Genomic DNA, 18,724 nt, shown 5'->3' on the forward strand with positions numbered 1-18,724 from the left:
ATAACATAACCCAACTTGAAGTAGGAATGAGAACTGAATAGATTAACTCTAGGCCAGGTGTATATAGCGTCTCGCTCATCTCTTTGAAATTTCAGGTTGTCATTGTTCGATCAACGGAGTTGAAGACAGGCTTTATGTTGCTATAGAGGTATCTCGCGCCACATGAATGGAATGCATACGCTGTTTAGTATTAGTAATGAATTTTTTCATGTCCATCCCTGCCAATAAAAGTGAAGTGTGTTTGACGGGGTTCTGTGTCATTGTGCCTATGAGAAAGCAAAGTTTTATTTTCGCCATGGCTGTTTCTCTATGCGTTGCCGTGGGTGATGGGTGTTGTTGGCATCTGGGCAGAAAAGAACCGAGTATCATGCTATAATACCCCCCCCCCCGTTAGGTTCTAAGCGTTCAATACGGTGATATATCTCTCTTCTTTATTATGTCAATCACTGCTGATGGAATTACAGAATTATGTTATGACACGTTTCACTCAAAGCTTAAAAAACAAAGTTTATGCACGATACAAGTAATGGTGCATGAGTCCTATAGGCCATTGATTTTAGATGAGAAATTATGATATGCCTATAGTAGTGGTGTCATTGATTAGGAATTAATGACACGATTAAGCACTCCAAAATTGGCCTCGCATTAGGCCACGCTCTGGAGGTGGTCTCGGCCGCGGCCGAGCCGCGGTCGCGCCCGGCCTTTTTCTCAGTGTATTAAACGCAAACTGGGCTAAATGCGCGGCCAATTTTAGTCTGGTTTCCAAACCCTAGCCTGTACTATTTCGCTATTCAGGATATTAACCACTTCAACGTCGAAAACTAGTATAGTTTAAGGTAGTTTTGTCATGCAAAGGATTTTCTCCTTCGGCAAAGGCCTTTGCCCGAACGGCGACTTTGTCGCCACGGAATTCAGTTGGCAAAGGATCTGAAAACCAGACAATACCAAATTGCGTTTGTTTACAAGTAGAGCGCCACTACGACAAAATATTGAAAGGTTTGAATCAAAAGCGCGGCCGAGCCCGGCAGTGTAAACGGACTAACTTGCGAGGTTGGCCGCGGCCGCGGCAAATGTGATCTGAATAATGTAGGCCTAAAAAAGTTCAACTAAGTATCTCATTATAACTTCAAGGTGCTATATTACATTCTTTTCTTTGTCGATCACGGATGACCGACATCTGATGACCCCCAGCGTATCACCTAACTCGTCTTCAGTGTGACGAGTTTCATATCTCGTTTTTTATTCTTCTTTCTTTCTGCCACATTTTGTGTCGTCAATATCTCAAGAATGACATTACGAAATAACATGACATTTTCAGTCAACATGTCTCATGACAAAATCTAGCCACAATAAGGTTTTCATGACAGTAACATATCTATGACGTCATCTAGGCGCCATTTTGTGATTTTCGGACTTTGTCACATGATCGATCATAACTTCATAACTAGATGTCATTTCTGTATCATTTTCGGTGGACATAAAGTTCAGGTCACGCTCTATCTTACTTTCTAACGCTAGTTACCCAGGTCATCATTAGGCGCGCGTAAGCGCGCGTCAAAATTTTAAAAGGCTCAAAACGACTTCCCAATGGGAAATCTCGAAGTTTCAGACAATTATAAGCGTTTCAAACATTTTCTCGCGTGCGCGTCCGTCCGCGCAATTTCGCGCGCAGAGCGCTTAAGAAACATGGAAATGCAATTTTTTTGACTGATTTGGATTCCTGATACTTTGAGTAACAGTATCCATTGATTTCCGATCGATTTCGACCCATAACAAAGGAATGCACAGGCGTCAAAGTTGAAATTCCGCACGCGCGTCTTTCTGCAAATATAGTGAAAAAACATGTCTTTGTTTATTTCGTCATAGCTCTTTAAATCGTCCGTTGACCCTATATTTCTATTGCATATTACAAAAGCATATGAATTGTAAATAACATTCCAAGTATCAATATTGCCAGAGAAACGCGATGACGTCATCAAATCGTCATTTTATATAAAAAAAGTGGAATTGATTTTTTTGAGGTACTGTTTCTGACATTCATTTGCTCGTATCTCTGTTGTTTAAGCTCAACATTATCCCAAATTCAGATATGTTGTACTTTGAACATTTGCCTCTCAAGTCCATGTGATGGTTTTGATATATGATGACGTCATCATACTAGAAATTGTGATTAAAGGTAAAGACTCAAAATCAGACAAGTTTACGTGTTATGTCTATGGGAGGTGATTTTTTTTCAAACCATGCATTGACTTGACAACGTTTAAGCACCTTTACCTCATTTGATTTTGCTCCATTTCCTCTGAAACATAAATATGTTGTAGCTGAGACAATAAGCTGCAGTCATCATGCATTTTATATTTTCAAATCTCCTCATCAGGTCGACAATTTTGTAGTTAAAAACTGAAAATGAGAATGCAATCTGTACGGAATGATTCCCGATTGTTCTTTGCAACTGTATATTGGTCGAATCCACGCGGCCACTTGTGGGAAGTTGAATAGCGCCATCTCAGTCAGCACTGTCACGACAGTATTATCATACATTTAAGTTTCGCATAGAATCTCCAGGACAGCCATATGGCGTAATCGCTTAGCGCGCTGGGTGTTCATAACGCCATACCGGAAGGCGAGAAGTTCGACTCCCGCGGAAGTTTTCTCTTTCTTTTTTTTTTTTCTCCGGCAATTCAGCTTTACTCCGATGTCATTTATCGTATTATTTTACCAAGTATACGTAACCCGTGAACACGGCTGCTCTATTTCCCTCGTTTTGTATTGGAGTTTGGAGATTGGGTTTGCTTCATTAATTTTGTCACACTTAATGTTGTAAATTGCCCCTTGTTACAGTGTCCCGCTTGCCACCTTTCGTTTGCTCTTTCCTTTTCTCTTCATTGGTTCTTGTAATATTGTAACAGGATAGGTAGGAACATGTACGTTTAGATAACTGGCAGGAATGGGAGCTGAATTGATTAACTCTAGTCCAGGTGTATGGCGTCTCGCTCATCTCTTTGAAATTCCAGGTTGTTATTGTTTGACCCAATAACGGAGTTGTAGACAGGTTTTATGTTGCTATAGAGGTATCTTGTGCCACATGAATGGAAGGCATCACTGTTTAGTAGTAGTAATGAACTTTTTCATGTTGTAAATGATATAAAGATATGAATTTCACATCCAATCTTCGGGACAGCCGTGTGGCTTTATAGTCGCTTAGCGCGCTGCATGGTCATTATGCACTACCTTAGGACGAGATGTTCGGGACCCGCAGGACGCTATTATTTTTTTTTCACTCTCTCTCTGTCTTTTTTCTTTTGGCAGTTCAGCCTCATTCCGATGTCATTACCCCACGACACACAGTCACTCAAGTTCCCTTTTTTTTTTTTTTTGTCGGAGGCTGGAGGTTGGATTTGCTTCATTTATCATACGTAATGTTGTAAATTGCCCTTGATATACAGTGCCCCGCTTGCCACCTTTCGTTTTCTCTTTCCTTTTCTCTACGTTTGTTCCTGTTACACTGCACAAGACAGGTCGGAAAATAATTTACATAACTCAACTGGAGCAGGAATGGCAACTGAATAAATTATGTGTTGTTTGAATAAACCTGAATAAATTAACTCTAGGACAGGTGTATGGCGTCTCGCTCGTCTCTTTGAAATTCCAGGTTGCTATTGTTTGACCCAATAACGGAATTGTAGACAGGTTTTATGCTGCTATAGAGGTATCTTGTGCCACATGAGTAGAAGGCATCACTGTTTAGTAGTAGTAATGAACTTTTTCATGTCCCTCCATGTCAATTATAGTGTGTTCAAAGGGGTTGTGTGTCTATCTGCCAAAGAAAAGGAAAACCTTATTTTCGCCATGGCTATTTCTCTATACGTAACCGTAGGTGATGAGTGTTGTTGGTATCTGAGCAGTGAATAACAGCATCAGGCTAAAATCCCCCTTAGTTATACGCGCTAAGCGTTCAATTTGATATATCTTTATTTATGTAGTCAATCACTGCTAATGGAGTTACAGAATTATGTTATGACACCTTTCACTGAAAGTTACAAAGTTTATGGACAAGGCAAGCAATTGTACATGAATAATACCAATGATTTCAGAGGGAAATTATGGTATACCTAAATGTAAGGGTATCATTGCTTTGGAATTGCTGAAACAATATCTTGGCACGAGATCTTCCACCTCTAATAACTGATCCCTTTGAAGATGTGTCGGTCACGGGTGATCGTCATGATTCATCTTTCACGTAGAAGCTTCCGTTCCACACTCTTAGTTCGAGAAGACTTACCATCATACTTCAAATTGTGATTAAAGGTAAAGACTCAAAATCAGACAAGTTGACGTGTTATGTCTAAGGGAGGTGATTTTTTTTTTTTTAACCATGCATTGACTTAACAACGTTTCACCACCTTTATTTCAGCTGATTTTGCTCCATTTCCTCTGAAACTTAAGTATGTGGTAGCTCAGACAATAAGCTGCAGTAATCATGCATTTTATTTTTTCAAATCTCCTCATCAGGTTGATAATTTTGCAGCTAAAAACTGAAAATGCCAATGGAATGTGGACGAAACGATTCCTGATTCATCTTTCACATACATAAGTTTACATTCCTCATATTTTCTCGTCGAGACGTATGGCCGAGAGGATAAAGGCGACGTCACAAGATACGTGAGGTTGCACACGTACTGGTTCGAACCCCATAAGAACACGAAACAAAATACTTACATCTTTTGCTTTTTTTCTTTTATGGAGTATTCACCTTCGTCCATGTAGAAATCACGTTTTCATGTAAACGTACACACACACACACACACACACACACACACACACAATATCCCTTTGTTTTGTGTTGGAGACCACATTGCTTTGACTGGCAACTTGGACTTGAAATTACAAATGTTAAAGTGAAGATGGCTCTTAAAAGACCGCATGGCCATGTTTGATTTTTTTTTTTTTTTACAATATAAAGACCTATTGGTAAATATTCATTCACATATCCTTTCCAATCAACTTACTTGGACACGCCGACACCACACGAAATTTTCAATTGGTTGCATAACAGAAACAATTTCATCTGAATTATGTAGGACTGCATAAAGAATTGGACTTCACGAATATTTCTCAATATTATATTATACTTCAAGTCGCTACTTAACATTATTTTCGTTGTCGATCACTGAAAATGAGAATGGAATCTGGTCGAAACGATTCCCGATTTATCTTTGTAACTGTATTCGAATCCACGCGGCCACTCGTGGGAAGTTGAACAGCGCTATCAGTCACTTGACGTATATCGCCAAAAAACTGAATATCAATGTAAATTTGTGTTGTGTATTGCATACATAGATAGATTTAAGTTTCGCACAGGATCTTCGGATCTTCCGTGTGGCAGAATCGCTTAGCACGCTGCGTGTTTATAATGCCCGACCGGAAGGAGAGAAGTTAATCGAGTCCCGCAGGACTTTTTCCTTTTATTTCTTTTTTCTTTTCTTTTTTTCAGCAGTTCAGCTTCACTCTGATGTCATGAACACAGCTACTCTATTTCCCTTGTTTTGTATTGGAGTTTGGAGGTTGGGTTTGCTTCATTAATTTTGTCACGCGTAATGTTGTAAATTGCCCCTTGAAACAGTGCCACGCTTGCTACCATTCTTTTTCTCTTTCCTTTTCTCTTCATTTAGATTTTGTTCTTGTTATACTGTAGCAGGATATTTAGGAACGTGTACGTTTACATAACTAACAGGAATGGGAACTGAATTAATTAACTCTAGTCCAGGTGTATGGCGTCTCGCTTATCTGTTTAGAATTCCAGGTTGTTATTGTTTGACAAAAACGGAGTTAAAGACAGGCAGGGAAGGAAGTGACTTGATATTGCTTCATATTATATCGTCGGCATTACCACGAACCGACGCTATTTCGTTTTTGAGCGAAAATGCAGTTCTGAGAAAATCGCGTTTAAAGATCTCACAAGTTTTAGACAACGTTTTCAATGACTTTTCCTGTCTTGTGTGTGAAAATTTTGACAGGGTGATGAGAGTGGAAGTTATTCTTCCTATCCATAGTGTAATTTTAGTGTGAATTCAAAAAATTTACGATATTTCTGTCTTCAAACTCACTGCGTCGGTTCGTAAATCCATCGTTTCTTGCGCGCACCATAGGTTATGTACTTAAGCGCGGGTCCCACGAACCGACGTAAGTTGTATTACGCCGGTTCGTGAGACCCGCGCTGTAGGGCCTGTACAATAGGTAACGTGCAATACGCGTGTATCTACGAACCGTCGCTATTTCATTTTCGTATGTGTTTACATACAAATACTATTAGGGCTATACCTGCTTATCAACAATAACCTTATTAATTGAAATTAATTGTCATGTAATGATTGTTGTGATGATTACAATACATTTAGTGATAATTAAGATGATAATACAAGCCAGTTTCTCTTAATTGTTCTAAAAAGAGTGTTGTCATTGTTTTCATCTTCATTTAGTACACGCATGTATTGTTATTATAGCTGTGGTTGATCGTTCCAAAGATTTCTTTGCTCCCCCCCTTTTTTTGTGGATATATTATTATTTAACACTTTTGCATTTGGACATCTATGGTAATACATGTATTCGGTATACTGTGTTTCATATTTTTTTTACTTTTTACCGTTTTTTTTTTACTTAATTAACTTACTTTTTCATTTTTTCACATTATTTTTAATTCAAATTCGGTTCACTTCTTTCATAATACACTGTAATTATGAATGTTTGTTCTAAGATGAAGGATACCGCTAAATCTTGGGAAAAAGACGTGCCAGTCAGTAATAATTACTTGTATTTACTCATCTTTCATACTCATGCATGCACTCTGTTATTTCTTTCTCTGAAATAATATATTAATTTCTTTATTTCTTATTATTCCACATATTTGTGACATTTACTTTGTCACAATTTTTATCAGTGTCATTATTGTCATTTGGCTCGCATGCGAATTCACTCATAATTCCTCATTTTCCATCTTTCTCTTTCCTGCTCAACAGATTCTATGATAGCTGCACCTGATCATATAAAGACATAAACTCATCCTGCATGCACTCTTCGAAACTGATAAACTCCTAAAAATACATGAATATCAACACTATCAGAATTTCAAGCTTCATTTTAAATATATAACTAGACTCGGAATTTGTCAAGACTGACAAATTAGGTGATCCGATTTTTTTTTTTTTAATCAATGATTCGAGTCCTGATCGCAATAGGCATGACCATATAGGTTTCATCTGTGTTTAGAGACATTGGCCGTGTGATATTTGGATTCTCATTTACAAAAGAGAGTCAGGTCTACCATCTTTGGTATCAAATTCGGTATAAACCAGGGAGGTACCTCCCTGGTATAAACTATAACGAAGATACAGAATGAAGTACATTTGACCATTGACCCAACTTTGCACAGCCAAGATGGCATCTGAGCAAAAAGTGGTTATTTTGTGAAATGATTCTTGTAACATGGTCTTTGCGTGTGCAAAATATTGGAAAGATAGGACATGTATTCACCAAGATACAGGTTGAAACATTTATGACCTTTGACCCTAATTTACATACCCAAGATGGTGTCTGATCAAGTAGTTGTTATTTTATGAAATAATGTACGTGACATAAACTAAACATGTGCAAAATATGGGGGTGATAGGGGCTGTTTTTCTAGAGTTATTGCAAAGAAAGTTGCAGAAAGAAAGAAATATCTCAATACATCGAAGATAAGTTTGATTTCAACCAAGTTTTTTGACGTGATTTCGGCGTCGTATGAAAAGATGGAGCGAATACCGACGATAGCCCAAAGTCTCAGCTACAACATATTAAAATCTGGGAGAAATTCACCGAGGAGTAAGTGAGCTAGTGCTCGATAAAGACCGTCATGTCAATTTTCATTTCCAGAAAAATTCCCTCCCATAGAGATAACACGTAAACTGGTTAAATTTGACAAGGTTACATTATATCCATTTTCACGAGGTGAAGACATCATCCGATTAAAATTTTGATGAACAAAACTTAAAGAGTATTAAATTGGCTACAACATACTAAAATCTGGAAGAAATTCACCAAAGGGTAATTGAGTTAGTCGTCGATAACGACAATCATGTCAATTTTCACATCTAGAAAAATTCCCTCCCATAGAGATAACACGTGATAATGAAGATAAAGAAAGAAGTACATATGACCTTTGACCCTACTTTGCACAGACAAGATGGCGTCTGAGCAAAAAGTGGTTATTTTGTGAAATGATTCTTGTAACATGTTCTTTACGTATGCAAAATATGGGAAAGATAAGACATGTATTCACCAAGATACAGGATGAAACATTTTTGACCTTTGACCCTAATTTACATACCCAAGAAGGTGTCCGATCAAGTAGTTGTTATTTTATGAAATAATGTACGTGACATAAACTAAACATGTGCAAAATATTGGGCTGATAGAGCTTGTTTTTCTTGAGTTATTGCAAAGAAAGTTGCAGAAAGAAAGGAATATGAAAATACATGGAAGATAAGCTTTAATTTCAACCAAGTTTTTGGGCATGATGCCGACTCCGTATGAAAAAACGAAGGGCACACTTACGATAGCCCAAAGTCTTAGCTACAACATACTAAAATATGGGAGAAATTCACCGAAGCATAAGTGAGCTAGTGCTCGATAAAGATAGTCATGTCAGTTTTCATTTCCAGAAAAACTGCACTCCCATAGAGATAACACGTAAACTGGTCAAATTTAACAATGTTACTTTTAATCCATTTTTACGAGATGATGCCGTCATCCAATCAAAATGTTGTTATTATATTACCGAAAGAGCATTTAATAAGCTACAACATACTGAAATCTAGGTGAAAATTGGCAAAGGATTAGTGAGATACGCTCGAATGAACTTAAAATTTGATGACGTCATTTTGAAAATTTACTTTTTTTACTTTATTAAGAAATTTGATATCTTTTAATCATTTTTTCAGCATCGTCAACCCATGAAATGACATGTACAACTCATCAGCTTTCAGAATATGTAAAGAAAATGGGGGGTCACCGTCCATCCTGACGAGTAAAATCGGATTTGAAATTGGCGGTTTTTTGGCATTGTTGGACTGTATATCGCCATTGACGCGCGCGCGGAATTTCAACTTTGACGGGTCTGTATGACGTCATATTGAGTCGGATTGACTTGAAACTTGGTAGAAATATTCCTTGACATTTCAGGCATCCGATAAGTGTGAAAAAACGGGAAATTTCTATTGCATATGAGCTGTGCGTGCGTATATATGCGCGCGCGTACGCGTCCGTCCAATTTTTTCAATTTTTCAAAAAATGCTCCAAATGGTCTGAAACGTGTGCAAAAAAATTTTGAGCTCGATTTGAGCATACAAATATTTCTACGCGCGCGTACGCGCACGTTTTAAGAGAAAATATGAATTTTGAGAATATGAGTAGAATCCGCATAACTTGAAATATATGTGACGTAAATTTCATTGAAAAACTCCATTCCATTAATGAGATATGAATGAAAATGTGTTTTCATATAATGACGTCATAGTGACGTCACTGTCGACTGATCACTATGATTTTATTTGACCCGTCGTCTTTGGGACATGATACATATATGGTATAATTTTGACATTGATAGGAAGAACACTTTCTGAGCTAATCGATACACAAATTTTGTCCAGAAATAAAGAAAGAAGAAGAAGAAGAAGAAGACCCAACAAAGAATCCGTACAGATACAGAAGGTGATCCGAGAGGATACTCGGATCACCTAATAATGGTCATGTTTTATTATGCCTTTTGCAGCAATATATTGAAGAGGTACGAAGAAACATAGGTCCTCAATAGAATATCAAATTTGAATTATTCAGAGATGAGTAATGACAATGGGAAGGATAACAATTGTGGAAGAGCTCCATAAATCAATACATATCCAATGGCAAATGGAGATGGAATCAAGATTCAAGAATATGTGTAATTCAAGTTCATTATTATATCAGTTCTTGTGTGTTCACAAAAAGAGGAACACAGTTCGAACATGCACACCAAATCTTACATCGTACATTTACATCTATAGAGTGCGGACGGAACATATACAAGAGAAAGAATAACATCCTCAAATTAATATATCAAGCATAACTACATGTATGTATATGACCACTCAAAGATGTTGCTGCATATGCATGAAGCTTGAGAGTGCTGCAACACCCATATGCTCAGATAAAAACTTGATGTATATCATACAAAAGAGAAGAGGTACTGCATGTACATGTAGTTACACTATTCACAGGACAGTAGAGAAAAAGCACGAGAGGGAAATGGGTGTCTGAAATAGGTCGATGTAAGGAGTGCCAAGCCAATTAAGTCTCTAATAGAAGTCATACATATATAAGGAAACAAATTAATCACAACATAAATGATCATGCTCATGTTAACCAATAATTAGCATCTAAAAATGTGTGTAGAAAGCCCATAATATCAGCCTTTCGCCCCGAAGGCTTGTATTATGAGAAAAGAGAAATTTTGGCCGACCCCCCCCCCTCCCTGTGAATCCTTAATCCACCAGTACTATAAACACATTCTGAGAATGTGTTTTAGTACATGTACTAGCAAATTCACAAGAGGGTTGGGGAAATTCAGCCAAAATTGTGTGTGGCTAAAATAATTAAAAAGAAAGGTCATCAGCAAAACTACGGGGTGGATGCAGACGAATTTTCATGTGATGACTAAAAAATATGCAGCTAAAGGAAAAAAAAAAAAGACGGCGGAGAGGGGCCAAGGCTAATTTGACTCCCCTCCCCCCCCCCCCCACCAAAAAACAAACAAACAAACAAACACCACTGTTTTACAGCACCTTTCAAGGACTCTTAATTTTTTGTTTGTTAAAAACAAACGTCTCGAAGTAAAGAATTCCATATTGTAGGCGAAATGTAGACCGATACAGTGTATAAAGTGTACATCCCAAGCTATTAAAGAAAAAAAAAAACAGATTATGAATATCATTTAAAGTAAGAATTTCAGTGTGTTTAATCATCTTTAGTTGAGTTGCAAATGACATGTACATATTTAATAAGAGCAGTAAACTTCGAAGCGCCCCCAAGCCCTTCTATACTTAATTATTCATGTGTAAAGGTAGCGCCAGGGCACTCTGGTGGTCTAGTGGTTATGACGCTGGTCTAGTAATCCAGAGGTCGTGGGTTCGAATCCTGCTTGGGCTGCCTGTGATTTTTTTTTTTCACAGCAGCCTACAAACTGCACACTGCAGTTGCGTGCGTTACTACGGATGGAGACAAATGAATAATCTATTATTTTAATATACGATGTTTGACATCCTTATTGCAATCACTTTCTTTAATCGTGAATTTAGAGACATAATGAATTATTATTAAAAGAACTCAAATTTCTGTATTTTGTTGTGAGTTTGCATGGGAACATACACGTATCATAATTTACAATTTTAGTTAGATAAAGAACATCTTATAACAGAACAGTCTAGTGATGGTTGAATAATTATGTCAATTTGTGAAAAGTCCTATCATTTACATGGAGTGCATGTTCCCATGTTTATAAGAATCATACGTGACACATTCAAAGTGGGTTGAAGACAACAAAATAATAAATAAAAGAATAAAGGAGAATAGAACTTAATCTGATTACAGCATCATCTAAATATTGCCAATGTGCACTTAGAAATCTATCAAGATTTATCACAAGGTTATGATTACCACACAAAACCTTCAAGATTTATTATCATGAAATACATACCAATGAACACTTAAAAAAATCTAACGTTCCACATCCACATGAAGCTTTCCTTGATATAAATGTCTCTCTGTAGTGTTATTAAAGTGTAGCAAAATTGTAATTATGACATCACAGAATGGAATGCATTGTTTTCACCTTCAATCTTAGAATCTCCTTTCATGTTTCCACTTTACAATCACATTTCACTGTAGATATACCGTCCTTATGTTGTCGCCCTTCACCCCAATTTCTCCCTTCTATCCTATCTGTAGATTGTCTTCTTTCCTAAGCCATTGTATTCACATTCCTTGATGATCAGCACGATGCTGTACTTTTTTCTTCTTCTCTGAAACAGTCCAGCTCTTCGCTACTGCATGGCATCAGTCATCTGAAAGAAAAGACAGAAATTAAGAACTTTCGATTAAAATCAAACATCATGATACAAGATACAACTTTCATTTTGAGAAAAAGAAATCAGCCAACTAAACTGTAGTTGAAATTATTTTGCTCTATTTATTTAAACATAAAACAAAACGGTATACAGGATCAAAGAATGTCAAAAAAATACTGCTGTTTTTGATGCATATTCAAATTGTCTCGCCTTTTACATATTTTAATGATGCAAGATCTTATGTCTAGCACTTAGTAAGTCTCATGTAGAATTTAAATTATTATTCACATGAATAAATCTGCATGTCCTTGTAAACAAGGCATTGCTTTGAAAAAGCTGAATATTACTAATTGCATCTGGGAAAGAGTCTACGACAATCAAACTTGTTTATTATCAGAGACTTTAACATCTTAATAAGACCTAGACTCTACATTACCATTGTATTCACATCCGTTGGTGATATACACGACCCTGTACTTTTCCTTTTCTTTTCTGAGACAGTCCAGTTCTTCGCTACTACATGGCACCAGTCATCTGAAAGAAAAGAAAGAAATTAAGAACTTTTGATTAAAATCAAACATCATGGCACAAGATACAACTTTAATTTTGAGAAGAAAAAAAAAAATCAGCCAACAAAACTGAAGTTGAAATTATTTTGCTCTATTTATATTAAACATAAAACAAAATGGTAGGCCTATGCAGGATCAAAGAATGTCAAAAAATGCTGCTGTTCGTATTTGATGCATATTCAAATTGTCTCTTCATTTACACATTTTACTGATGCAAGATATTATGTTTAGCACTTGGTATGTCTCATGTAGAAATTGAATCATCATTCACATGAATATAAATCTACATGTATTTGTAAACAAGGCATTGCATTGAAATAGCTGAATATTACTACATGTACCTGCATTTGGGAAACAGTCTATGACAATCAAACCTGTTTCTTATCAGAGACTGTAACATCTTAATTAGACCTAGACTCTACATTATCATTCAGCTTTTAAAGGTATTAACCATTCACCTATAAAACACTGGCATTGTCATGTGCATCATATTTCTTTGATACTGCACATATTTTCATGAAGTCTGCACAAGAATGCAAATGAAACACGTCTGCTGTTTGGTATTTATGAAAAAAAAAAATCACTAACCTGGAAGTCCTTGGCCTTAGAAATAACACGTGGCGAGTTAGTAGGAATTGACGTTAAAATAGAATAAGAATAGATCTACTAAATAGGCCTTTGCCTCATGAATGTCTGGTCTAATTATAGACTAAGTGAAGTCTAGACCTTTTAAGTTACCAGTGGTTCACAAAATTTATATTATAGATCTAGACTACATCTAGATCTAGACATCTAATACTATTAGATCTTGGCAACTTTTGTCTTTGTGACACGAAATTAACACGTCACGGATGATATTGCGGCGATATCCAACAGGATGACAGTACCACTATTACTGACTCAGTAAGTTGACATAGATAACTAACATCAACTTGTTAACGTACGTTAGAGATGGCACCATATACAAAAGCCGGTGACACTGACACTGACAGATCGAACGACTACGTTTAGACTAACGTTAAAGAGTTAGACTCGCCATCTCAGTAAGTCGGCCAAAGACAAAGTCAATACAGGGCTAAGTCAGTGTTACTGTTATGTTAGGCCTAACAAATGTTAACGGTTACTCGGTTAGGTTAGGTTTACCAGAACTCAAGAGTCCTGGTTAAATCAGTCGAGGGACATTTCTTAGAGAAGTCCTTCGATTCCAAGAATAAAAAGTGTGAAAGAACAAAGGGAAATAAGGAAAGAAGAAAGGACAAAAGATTATGTATGGCTGCTGTGGAAATCGACAGCGCCACTGTATCACTATCAATCAAGCGTAAATATATAAACGCCATTTGGTTGGGCCACATTCACAAGTTTTAGGGGAAAAAAGCCCCACCGCTGTGCTTAGGTACTCCACTCGAACTAACGTTAGACATACACTACACACAGTACGGTACTAGGGCTGAATTCACAAGTATACTTTAACACTGCACTGTACAGGAAAGCCACCTAACCTGTAGAGTACTCGTAGTGTTTAGGTAGTATCACTAGACCACATACTGTCATAGATGACATCTACACCAACGCTGCACACTGGCACTGGTCCGACGGTCCCTGACCAGGAAAAATCACTGTTGGACACTGACCAGTAACTTTTTCAGGAATGGACCAGTAAAGATTGGGGGAAAAAATGGGTGGACTCTACCTACTATTACCACTAGTCTAGATGTAGATCTAGAGCTAGACTACCGTGTACCGGTATGGCTCTGAACTGTGTTAATTTGACTTGGTCTTAGACTTCAGCTGATCTTAGTTTTAGTAACTGGTACCGGTATTACAAGTAAAGTCTTAACTTAGACTTAATAGTTAGACTTGAAAGTAAAAGTCTAACATGTCTAACTTTATTCTTTACTCTTCCTTTGAGTTTTACTGTTAGACTTTTTTTTTTTGTTTAGTACGCCTACTTTGTCAATCTCATGATTTCATTTTCAACTCAAAAGTCAAGGCTTTAAATAGTGTCTTCGAGACTTTGAAATCTTGCAATCTGCATGTCTTGCACACAGACGTTACGACTACAGTACTCAGTAGTCTCAGAAGTAACGACATAAGTTGAAAAGAAACAATAAATAATATGATTTGGGATCTAATTTGAAATTGTATGGCGTTTACAGACTAGGCTTCATAAGCATCACGCGATTGAATACATGGGACTACACACTACCGCAATTAATGGTTATGGTAGTCCAACTGAAACTGTTATTTTGAGCATGATTTTAATAGGATTATAGCTTACCATTCACTTCACTCGTGGACAGTGGGCTGGCTTAGGCCGTCATTCATCTTTCAGAAGGTTTGGTTCTCACTCTGAGATCTGGATTAGGGCCAAAACCTAATTCTAGGCCAGTAAGTTGAACAAAGCTCAAAGTAACGCAACTGCGACAGTTCGTGAAATCCGCATTGCTCTTCACCGTAGCAATTCGGGTTTTACGAACCGGCGTATCTTTCGTGCGTCGGTTCGTGAAACTCCTTTTTCTCAATTTCTCGATATTTCGAGTACCGTCGTTTTTTTCTTTCTTTGATAAAATTAAGAATAATTAATTTTGTGATCTAAAATTTTGGGATTCGGTAGAGTTTTGAAAGCACTTTCATTTGGTACCAATATCTCGATTTTGAAAATTTTGACCAAAATCGAAATAGCGTCAGTTCGTGAAAACGCCGACGATATGAGGAATTTCGGGCAATACCTTTCCAATTAGTGTAGTGATTTTGACAGGGTTCTCTGTCGTTTATTTTCGTCATGGCTGTTTCACTAGTTTAGCCATAGGTGATATGTGTTGTTGGCATCTGGGAGAATAGAACAGATCAGTACCAAACTGGAATAGCCCTATAAGCAATGTGGTAAGCATTCAATTTGTTGCATTATCTTTCTTCTTTAAAGTCAATCACTACTGATCGAATTACACCATATAATATGGCACGTTTCACTGGTAGTTTAGGAAAAGGGAGCTAATTCAATGCAAGATACAATGATATGTGCTACCATTGATTTTAGAGACGTCATTGTGGTGTGGTGCTGGTGGTGGTAAGGGAATCATTGCTTTTAAATTAATGAGACAATCCTTGGAACTTTGCATCAAGAATATAATGCATGTTCGTGCGGCGTTTTTTTTTTTTAATCCTGACGTGGACATTATTTTTCTTTATCTTGTTTTTAATTCAAGAATGTTATATCTGAATATGTTCGATTTAGTTACGGTTTCAATGCATCTTGTTTACCATCTTCTCTGACATTAAATTGATGGTTTTTAAATTTGACATTGTCTGTCTATTTGTCTGTTTATGCTCATAAAACACTGCTATAACAACTAAAACATTTGTTTCACTTGTCACACGCAATGCTATGGATTGCAGTTGTGCATGCAGTTTTCCTTTTGCCACCTCTCGTTTTTCTCTCCCCTTTTCCCTCACTTTGGTTTTGTTATACTGCAGATGGGAATGATTACAATAACATAACCCAACTTGAAGTAGGAATGAGAACTGAATAAATTAACTCTAGGCCAGGTGTATATAGCGTCTCGCTCATCTCTTTGAAATTTCAGGTTGTCATTGTTCTATCAACGGAGTTGAAGACAGGCTTTATGTTGCTATAGAGGTATCTAGCTCCACATGAATGGAATGCATACGCTGTTTAGTATTATTAATGAACTTTTTCATGTCCATCCCTGCCAAGAAAAGTGTGTTTGACGGGGTTCTGTGTCATTGTGCCTATGAGAAAGCAAAGTTTTATTTTCGCCATGGCTGTTTCTCTATGCGTAGCCGTGAGTGATGGATGTTGTTGGCATCTAGCTGGGCAGTAAAAAACCGAGTATCATGCTATAATACCCTCCCCCCCCCCCCCCGGTAGGTTCTAAGCGTTCAATGTGATATATATTTCTTCTTCATTATGTCAATCACTGCTGATGGAATTACAGAATTATGCTATGACACGTTTCACTCAAAGCTTAAAAAGCAAAGTTTATGCACTATACAAGTAATGGTGCATGAATCCTATAGACCATTGATTTTAGATGAGAAATTATGATATGCCTATAGTAGGGATGTCATTGATTGGGAATTAATGACACCATTAAGCATTTTCATAATCCTTATCCTTCACTCTAACCTCCGTGAAAATATCATATTTGAATTCAACCAATAAGATGGTAAAAAATGCATGCATTCATGTTTTATCAATATACAATGTATGGACTTTCCAAACATTCAACAGCGATTATCTCAAAATGAACATTGTGTGGGTTAGCACTATATTGCATCGACCCCTTCAATTGTCTATCAAGTTCATGTCGATGTTTTCTAATTTGATGACGTCATCATACTAGAAGTTGTGATTAAAGGCAAGATATCAAAATCAGCGAAGATTACTAATCGCTGCCTCATGTTCCTGTGTTTGATCGTCCAGTCAATACCAAACTGACGACATACGTTGAATATGTTATACTTTGAACAATTGTCTATCAAGTCCATGTCGATGTTTTCTAATTTGATGACGTCATCATACTAGAAGTTGTGATTAAAGGCAAGATATCAAAATCAGCGAAGATTATGTGTTATGTCTATGGGGGATTTTTTTTTTTTTAACCATGTATAGACGATAACGCTCAAGCACTTTTACCTCACTTGATTTTGCTTCATTTCCTCTGAAACTTAAGTATGTTGTAGCTGAGACAATAAGCTGCAGTAATCACACATTTTATTTTTTTTCAAATCTTCTCATCAGGTTGACAATTTTGCAGCTTAAAACTGAAAATGAGAATGGAAGGTGGACGAAACGATTCCTGATTCATCTTTCACATACATAAGTTTACGTTCCTCATATTTTCTCGTCGAGACGTATGGCCGAGTGGTTAAAGGCGACGTCTCAGAGACGTGAGGTTGCACACATTCATTCATTCATTCATTTTCATTTTCATTTCATTTATTTCATTCCTTCTTTCTTTTTCGTCAAACATAACACGAAATGTATCAGAAGATATAACATAGGCATGTATTCGACTTTACATGGTAGATAATGGTTAACAAATAAGAAATTATACATGCATACCGGCAAAATACAAAGTTATGTTTGGAGGATAAAAAAAAAAAAAGAACTGAGAGGTTCACTGAAAAGCATGCTTGTAAATTGTGAACCACTCAAAAGGATTCTTGTGAATACATTAAACTTTTTTTTTTTTTTTTTTTACAAAGACAGGAGAGAACAAGACAGTAGAAACACAACGACATTACATGACTTTACAGTAGGGTATACCATGACACATGCGGGTTCGAACCCCACAAGATCACGAAACAAAATACTTAGCCATTTTACTTTTTTTTTTTTCTTCAGTGGTGTATTACATATTCGTCCATGTAGAAATCACGTTCGTATAGAAACGCACCTATACACACACACACACAATATCCCTCTTTCTTGTGTTGGAGACCACATTGCTTCGATTGCTGCAAAATTTTGCAGGCTGACTTTATCAAACCGATTATAGTATAAGTAATGACGACTACGGAGGTGTTGTACTTTGAACAATTGTCTTTCAAGACCATGTCATTGTTTTGTACTTTGATGACGTCATCACACTGAAAATTGTGATTAGAGGTAAAGACGCAAAATCGGACAAGTTTACGTGTTATGTCTATGGGAGGTGATTTTTCTTTTAAACCATGCATTGACTTGACAACGTTTAAGCACCTTTATCTCAGCTGATTTTGCTTCGTTTCCTCTGAAACTAAAGTATGTTGTAGCTGAGACAATAAGCTGCAGTAATCATGCATTTTATTCTTTGAAATCTCCTCATCAGGTTGACAATTTTGCAGTTTAAAACTGAAAATGAGAATGGAATGTGGACGAAACGATTCCTGATTCATCTTTCACACACATAAGTTTACGTTCGTCATATTTTCTCGTCGAGACGTATGGCCGAGTGATTAAAGGCGACGTCTCAGAGAAGTGAGGTTGCATACGTGCGGGTTCGAACCCCACAA

At 37.0% G+C, this 18,724-nt stretch overlaps 1 long non-coding RNA gene across 1 annotated transcript; it reads right to left on the reverse strand.

Moving 5' to 3' along the window:
* Positions 1–11,998: 11,998 nt before the first annotated feature.
* LOC140226348 (uncharacterized) lies at positions 11,999–15,131 on the reverse strand. The gene is made up of 3 exons (XR_011900936.1): positions 14,985–15,131; positions 12,574–12,671; positions 11,999–12,134 (listed from the first exon to the last, which is right to left on the reverse strand). It is a non-coding gene; the product is annotated as an uncharacterized lncRNA (long non-coding RNA).
* Positions 15,132–18,724: the final 3,593 nt, after the last annotated feature.

Source organism: Diadema setosum, chromosome 3 (genome assembly GCF_964275005.1).
Source record: "Diadema setosum chromosome 3, eeDiaSeto1, whole genome shotgun sequence".
In the NCBI taxonomy this organism is placed as follows: domain Eukaryota; kingdom Metazoa; phylum Echinodermata; class Echinoidea; order Diadematoida; family Diadematidae; genus Diadema; species Diadema setosum.